The sequence below is a fragment of the Micropterus dolomieu genome, linkage group LG11, assembly GCF_021292245.1.
Source record: "Micropterus dolomieu isolate WLL.071019.BEF.003 ecotype Adirondacks linkage group LG11, ASM2129224v1, whole genome shotgun sequence".
Lineage (NCBI taxonomy): Eukaryota > Metazoa > Chordata > Actinopteri > Centrarchiformes > Centrarchidae > Micropterus > Micropterus dolomieu.
Window position 1 is genome coordinate 29097871 of NC_060160.1, and position 6858 is coordinate 29104728.

The following is a 6858-nucleotide window of genomic DNA, read 5'->3' on the forward strand; positions in this document are numbered from 1 at the left end:
AACGTTTACCATCCAACCTGACAGAACTGGAGAGGATCTGCAAGGAGGAATGGCAGAGGATACCCAAATCCAGATGTGAAAAACTTGTTGCATCTTTCCCAAAACGACTCATGGCTGTATTAGATCAAAAGGGTGCTTCTACTAAATACTGAGCAAAGGGTCTGAATACTTATGACCATGTGATATTTCAGTTTTTCTTTTTTAATAAATTAGCAAAAATTTCTACATTTCTGTTTTTTTCTGTCAAGATGGGGTGCTGAGTGTACATTACTGAGAAATAAAATGAACTTTTTTGATTTTTGGAAAATGGCTGCAATGAAACAAAGAGTGAAAAATTTAAAGGGGTCTGAATACTTTCCGTACCCACTGTAAATTGGCAGATAAAATATATTTTTTCCAAATCCATCAGGCTCAAGATGTACAACCAAAGTGAAGCAGTAGGAACACTCCACTGCCTCTGGGTGCTTATTTACATGTTCAGCTAGTTTCCCCTCTAAATTTGTTCAGCCCTCCTGGCTGGCTGTGTTACAAGAGGTCCTCCAGATGGCAGTATTATTACATATGGGCATTGCTGTTCAGTTAGTAGGCCAAGAAAGTGCTTCGAAATCCACATTGTTCTTAAAACTACAATTTTCCTTCTCAAACAACTCATTTTAACTCACATTAATTAACTCATAGGTGATCACTCAACCTCTCCTTTCCAACACAAACCTGCACAAACCTGCAGAAAATACTTTTACCATAATCTAATCAGGTTTCACAAAGACAAACTCTTACTCTAAAGACATATTAACACTAACACTAACTGGAACTGGATCAATGGCCAACATAACATAAAAATGGCAAAGTAGACTTTTTCTTAATGAATATATTTTATTAGATTCATTTATTTGGACTAATAGCATTTCAGTCATTTTATACATCTGCTTGCCTGACTGCATATCACTGTTTGTAATCTGGTAACAGTGCTATCTCATTTGAAGTTGCATTGATCATTGTTTTTTTTTTTTTTTTTTAGGCCACAACAAGCTAAAACATCTACATGTCTGACATATTATTGCAGACTCAAAGAAACAGAAACAGAGTTCTGTTTGTGTCCACCTAATTAATGGAAGCCCTGTATACACTCTTCTTTAAGCTCATGTCTTTAGCTAAATGCTCCACTATGTTCACCGTCTCTTTACTGTGTCTGTCTGCTGGGCAGGTAGTGCACAGTGGGTTTATCAGAGCTGCTTTCTGCTGCAGACAATGTTGATGAGCGTGCTGTGACTGAACCAACACAGTACATTTTTTTTGGCTCTTAAAACCAAAACAATCAACTGAAAGAGGCTGAAAAGCTCAGTTGAGCTGAAGGGAACTGCAGTGTCGGGTGATAATCATCTGTGCCTTATATTTAATAACTTTAAATAACTATTCACAGACATCTAAAAGGAGTTGCTAATACCCTAAGAAGTGGAAACAAAACACACACAACAAGAGACAAAGGGTCAAAAACATGTCATTTATTGCACTTGACTGGTGCTGTTGAAACAGAATACAAAAGCTAATAGGCTTTTACTAGGTCAGTCCTTTCAGTGTTGTGGTGGTGGTGTTGGTGTTGGGGTGGGGGTGGCTGGTATGGTGCTGTGGCCATGGTCACTGGAGACACAAACACACACACAATCACACAATCTACTGTATCCTTTTTAAGACCTTAAACTGCCCTACCTCTCCTCCTATCCCAAACTCTGAAGGTCAGCACAGTATTTTTGGACTCTGGTCAGCTGGTGACCTTACCCAGTGTATCATGGGAAAATTGGGACTAAAATCATCTGTGCATGATAACACTTCAGTTCAGTGCACAGTATGTTAAGCAGTTGTGGGTGGCTAGCATTATCCACAGTATGAAGAAAGACATTTCTATAATCCAAAGGTAAATCTGGTACTAGGGTACTATAGTATTTTGCAACCTGGGACCTTATTTTGTATTTAATCAGGACAACATTTTGGTTGGTTCAGTATTAGGCAACCACGAGAGCAAGCAGGGAAACAGGGCTGCAACGTAATCCTGTTTGGGAACAAATAATGAATCCGATTATTTTTTGTTTTCATCATTTTATTATAGTGACTACATGTATTTTGGTAAGTGGTGTCATAGTGGCAAGTCAGAGTGGCTTTGGTAAATGTTATATTGAGATATAAAATTAGACAATCTAGTCTATGCCAATATAGTTTGATGCTGAGTTAATTAATGTGTTTCCATAAAGTCCTGCCAGTGTTTGCTCCTCTCTCCCTCCGTCATCGCTCAGTCCCGCCCCTCCCTGTGCGTCTGCACGCAGCCCACTTCTCACAAACTCTCAACAACATGGAGGGATCCTCAGTGCCAGTCGACACTGCTGAAGACCTGGCTAGTAAAAAGAAAAACAACGGTTCAGTCAGTGTTTCCCACACATACGCTTCACTTTGACGGCCGCCCAGTTTTATTAACAGCTGCCCAGGTATATTTAGCAACACATTGTAGCATTTATCAGAGTTATTACATTACAAGTCACGACACGGTGGATATTTTACAAGACAGTGAACACACCAATCAGATGTCGTTTGTTAGCTACCACGTTGGTTTTGTTTTGACAGGCTACGTTGTTAACTCGCCTCCTCAACATGCGGAAAGTCCAGAAGACGACTTTATACAACATAGCTTACTACTGATGAAGAAAGCAGATATACAGGGAGGGAGAGACTGAAAGAAGCAAAGCATGCTGACGTGTTTGCAGCAGAGGTAAGTAAGGTCTGAGTGTGAAGAGTACTGAAGGAGGCAGATTCAGAAAGTGAGTGAACACTTAAAAAGGGTGGGGACAGGTATAATTAAAAGGGTGAAATAAGAAAAAAGCTACTACAAATAGTAAAAAGATGCCCCCTAACACTCCCCCCAGCCTAATTAGCAGAAAATACTGATATATATTTTATACCAGTATTCAGCCTAAAAGTACCGGGATATGACGTTTTGGTCCATATCGCCCAGCCCTAGTAAATGTAATAATATATACAAATTGGAGCAATTTTGATACAGTTAAGGGGAAAAACGGGGTTTTAGCATTTTCATAGATGATTGTCATGTCCCACACATTTTTATCTAATGATCATGAGAAAGTTTCCATAATGACAAGATCAGAAACAATTATATGATAATAATCCTCATTGACTTTCTGACTTTCTGTAAAACCTTAAGTGCAAATCCTAAAACTAAACTAGCCCTTGGCTGAAGTGAGGACTGGCTAAATGTCATCTGTAAAACTGTGCTCTTTTCCATTTCCATGTTAAATAATAATTCAAGAAGTTTTTGAGTATGTATTATATTAAAATACGTTCATATGCAGACCTAATCATTCAACTTTTGCAAGCCTGTCTTAGAAAAGATGTTCATACAGTAATTTGCAACAGCAAATACATTTTGAATTGTGATGCCAGTTTTTAATCACCATAATGAGGAAGTGTTCATCAACAGATCTGAAATATTGCAAGATGTTTCTCCTGAAAGTATTAACATAAAGTTGACTTTCAGTGTATTTCATTTGTTTTCCTACTATATCCTGTGGTGGAAAACAACAAAGGACATAATTAAAGTACTTTACTTATGTAATATTTTGAGGTACTTTAACTGAGTATTTCCATTTTATAACACTTTATACTTCCACTCAACTATATTTATCTGACGGCTGTGGTTACTAGTTCTAGGTCTGTATAACACAATAGTTTAATTCAAATATATTTGAGATCCACAATAAGTAAAAATAAGAGAAATGGAAATACTCTGGAATACAGATTTGTGTGTCAGAACATTGTTTTATTTATTTTTTCCTTCTTATTTTCTACCCCATTAATGACATCATGACCCCGCAGGTTTATCTGCTGACACCTTGGAGGGGCTGGAGTTCTAGGTTGGGAACCACTAGACTAAACTAGCTAACTGTATATAAAGTGGACCCACCCAATGTCATATAACATATAATCACCCACAGGGGCCATTTTACTACCAAATATGAACTTTTATTTTAGATACTCAAAGAACTCTGCTTAAGTCAGGTAAAGATGGTGGATGCTATGGAAAACCCATTTTCACTGTGCAACAGTCATTAGAAATATGCTCTGGAAATTTTTTGGAAACAGCTAGAAAGTGGACCTTGATGTGGGATTGCCTAGTCAAACTAACATTTCCAAGGTCAAGAATGAAGTTTTCTGCTTAAAAAATAAGTATTAAATCTTTACAAATTTTTTTTTGCTTTCTCTTTTTTAAGCTTAATTGACATTGGTATTCCAAAGTTCGATTGGCGTCTGTTCCTGCTGTTCCATGTACAAAATGGTAACGTGCGTGGACTTCTTGTATAGTAACTAGTCAAACAATATACTTTGACAGCATTAGCATATGGTCTACACTATATGTTGTTAGTAAATAGTATGGAATTGGGGAAACAGCTCTAGTTCTCAGGATGATACAAGTACAAACACACACACACACACACACACACACTCTTGAGATGTGATTGTGATGCACTGTGCTATAGGGATGACCCAGTTTGTATTGAACTGGATTTGTATTGGAGGAGATGTATTTATATTCAGTAAACAGAGACGTCACCTACTGGTTGGCTGGCATGGAGGAATGATCAAATGAAGGATGTTCACTTAGTCATAGTGCTTCATTACAGACATTGTTCAAAAATAACATGTAGAAAGATATTTCATTGTAAAGCATTCTCTTTTCATTGACAGGCTTGGACAAGCTCAAGCATAGCTCAATCACATAAAACATTTCTTTGTCATAAAACTTTCTAAAAATCCATTCATACGTCTTATGGACCAAAATATTTTACAAATACATATTCTGCCTCAACTATAATACAATATAGAGCTGGGTGAGATTTTCTAAACAAGATTTCTATGATTGGGCTTGTGGTGAGTTGTGTACTTTCTTCCAACACTGTCTTTGGCAGTTTCTAATCTTTTTCAAAAGTGCAACTGATCCAAAATACCCCTTCATTCAGACTGATACGTTCTCTTTACAACGGTACTGGTACCTATGCTCAAAAAGCCTGGCTTTATAATATATATTCTTTTTATGTTCCTGCTTAAGCTCCAAAAATCTCCAGTTTTTTTAACATCTCCCTCTGGGTTAAATGGCTGTTCAGATAGGCAACTGTGCGTATATACATCCATATCTCTATCTACAATCTGTGCTGTACAGTCATATAGTCTCAGAAGGCCAGCTATGTCAGCTTTGCACAGCGAGAACCACAAACCTCCATGTATCTTTAAAACACAAGCAGATCTGCAACAGAATATCAAGACCACAAATTTCGAGAATAAAATTGTAATATTTTGAGAAACATAGAAATGTTACGAGAAATTGTCATTTCAGGAGAAGTTATAATGTTACACAAATAAAGTCATAATGCAACTTTACAAGGGAAAAGTCTTAAAGTGGTCATTTTATGCTCATTTTCAGGTTCATCATTTTATTTAGGGGTTGTACCAGAACAGGTTTACAAGGTTTCATTTTCAAAAAACGCCATATTTTTGTCATACTGCACATTGCTGCAGCTCCTCTTTTCACCCTGTGTTGAAGGCTTCCTTGTAGCTATGGAGTGATACATCTCATTTCTAACTGCTAACTCTAACTCTTAACCCTAACCCTTATCGGTGAGGTGAGGTGCCCAAAGGATACTAAAGGACAGTACCCACCCAGCCACAGCCTGTTCACCCTGCTGCCTTCTGGGAAGAGATATAGAAGTTTCTGCTGCTGCACCTCCAGACTGCAGAGCAGCTTTCCCCCCCAAGCTATCAGACTCTTAAACTCGAACTCATCCTCAGCACTGCTCCATTGATGATAGTTTATTTCTATTTACCATTTTTTTATAATGGATTCTGTATGAATGTATATTTTCTGCTATGTAGCAGAAGGGAGTTACAAACTCAATTTCACTCTATAACTTCACTCTACAACAAACCTACCTACCTACCTTCTACAAGATCTTTGTTGGGAGTTGTGCATGCGCAGTACCTAGTGAAGAACTACTAGCCAATCAGATGCAGAGAACGGTGGGCCCTGACAAGCCGGCTTCGGTTCAGCCGTACATGTTCCGAACCAGCTTCACATCCTAGACTGGAGGAAGAGTGGTACGTTTTTTGTAACAAATGTATCTTTCATACCTAACGTTGTAACTGTGCACTGTCTCTACATCACAGCAGCCATGTTTCCATCCAATTGTCATGCGAATTTTAAGCGTACTTTTGAAATGTCACAAAAAAAGACCAAAAAAAAGAAATTGCGAAATATATGCGTTTCCATCAGTTGACGTTACACATGGCTGTAATAAACAAGATGTATTGATTCCAAACCAGAAACAAAACCAGTCATGTGAACCTGATGGCCATTGATCTTAGAAAAATGGAGAGAGGTCCTCAGGAATGTGTTTCAAGCGGGCAAACTGCTACCAGCCATGTCTCTGCACGTTATAGGAAGATCTGGCGTTGTGCCGAGTTTTGCATGGACCTCAAAATAATGCTTTTAAACGCTATAATATCCTTTATGGTGATCAATGGTGATAAATGTATGAATGTTTAGAGTTGTTAATATTTTATTACACTCAGTAGAAGCAGCATTCACTGAGATTCAGAAAAAACATGCGGTGAAAACACTGTTTGATCAGTGTGCAGAGCAAAGGATCTGAAAAGGACCTTTAAGAGGTGAATGCATAATTCGGCAGAACAGCTGATGAAGGCTACCTGCCCAGATTTGCATCCATTTCTCAGCACAAACGAGCCGCGAGGTGCAGGAAATTCTCGGCAGGCGTGCAGAACTCTGCACAACCGGGCAAGACG

The 6858-nt window shown here is 38.2% G+C and overlaps 1 protein-coding gene across 5 annotated transcripts in view; it reads right to left on the minus strand.

Moving 5' to 3' along the window:
• Positions 1-1482: 1482 nt before the first annotated feature.
• Positions 1483-6858, minus strand: part of LOC123979503 (interaptin-like) — a 37683-nt gene continuing 32307 nt past the window's right edge. For 3 of the 5 annotated variants that reach the window (XM_046063445.1, XM_046063444.1, XM_046063441.1), the window contains one exon: positions 1483-2387. The gene's annotated coding sequence lies outside the window, so the exon portion shown is untranslated. The remainder of the gene's footprint in view (positions 2388-6858) is intronic. The other 2 variants (XM_046063443.1, XM_046063442.1) reach the window with 2 other exon arrangements.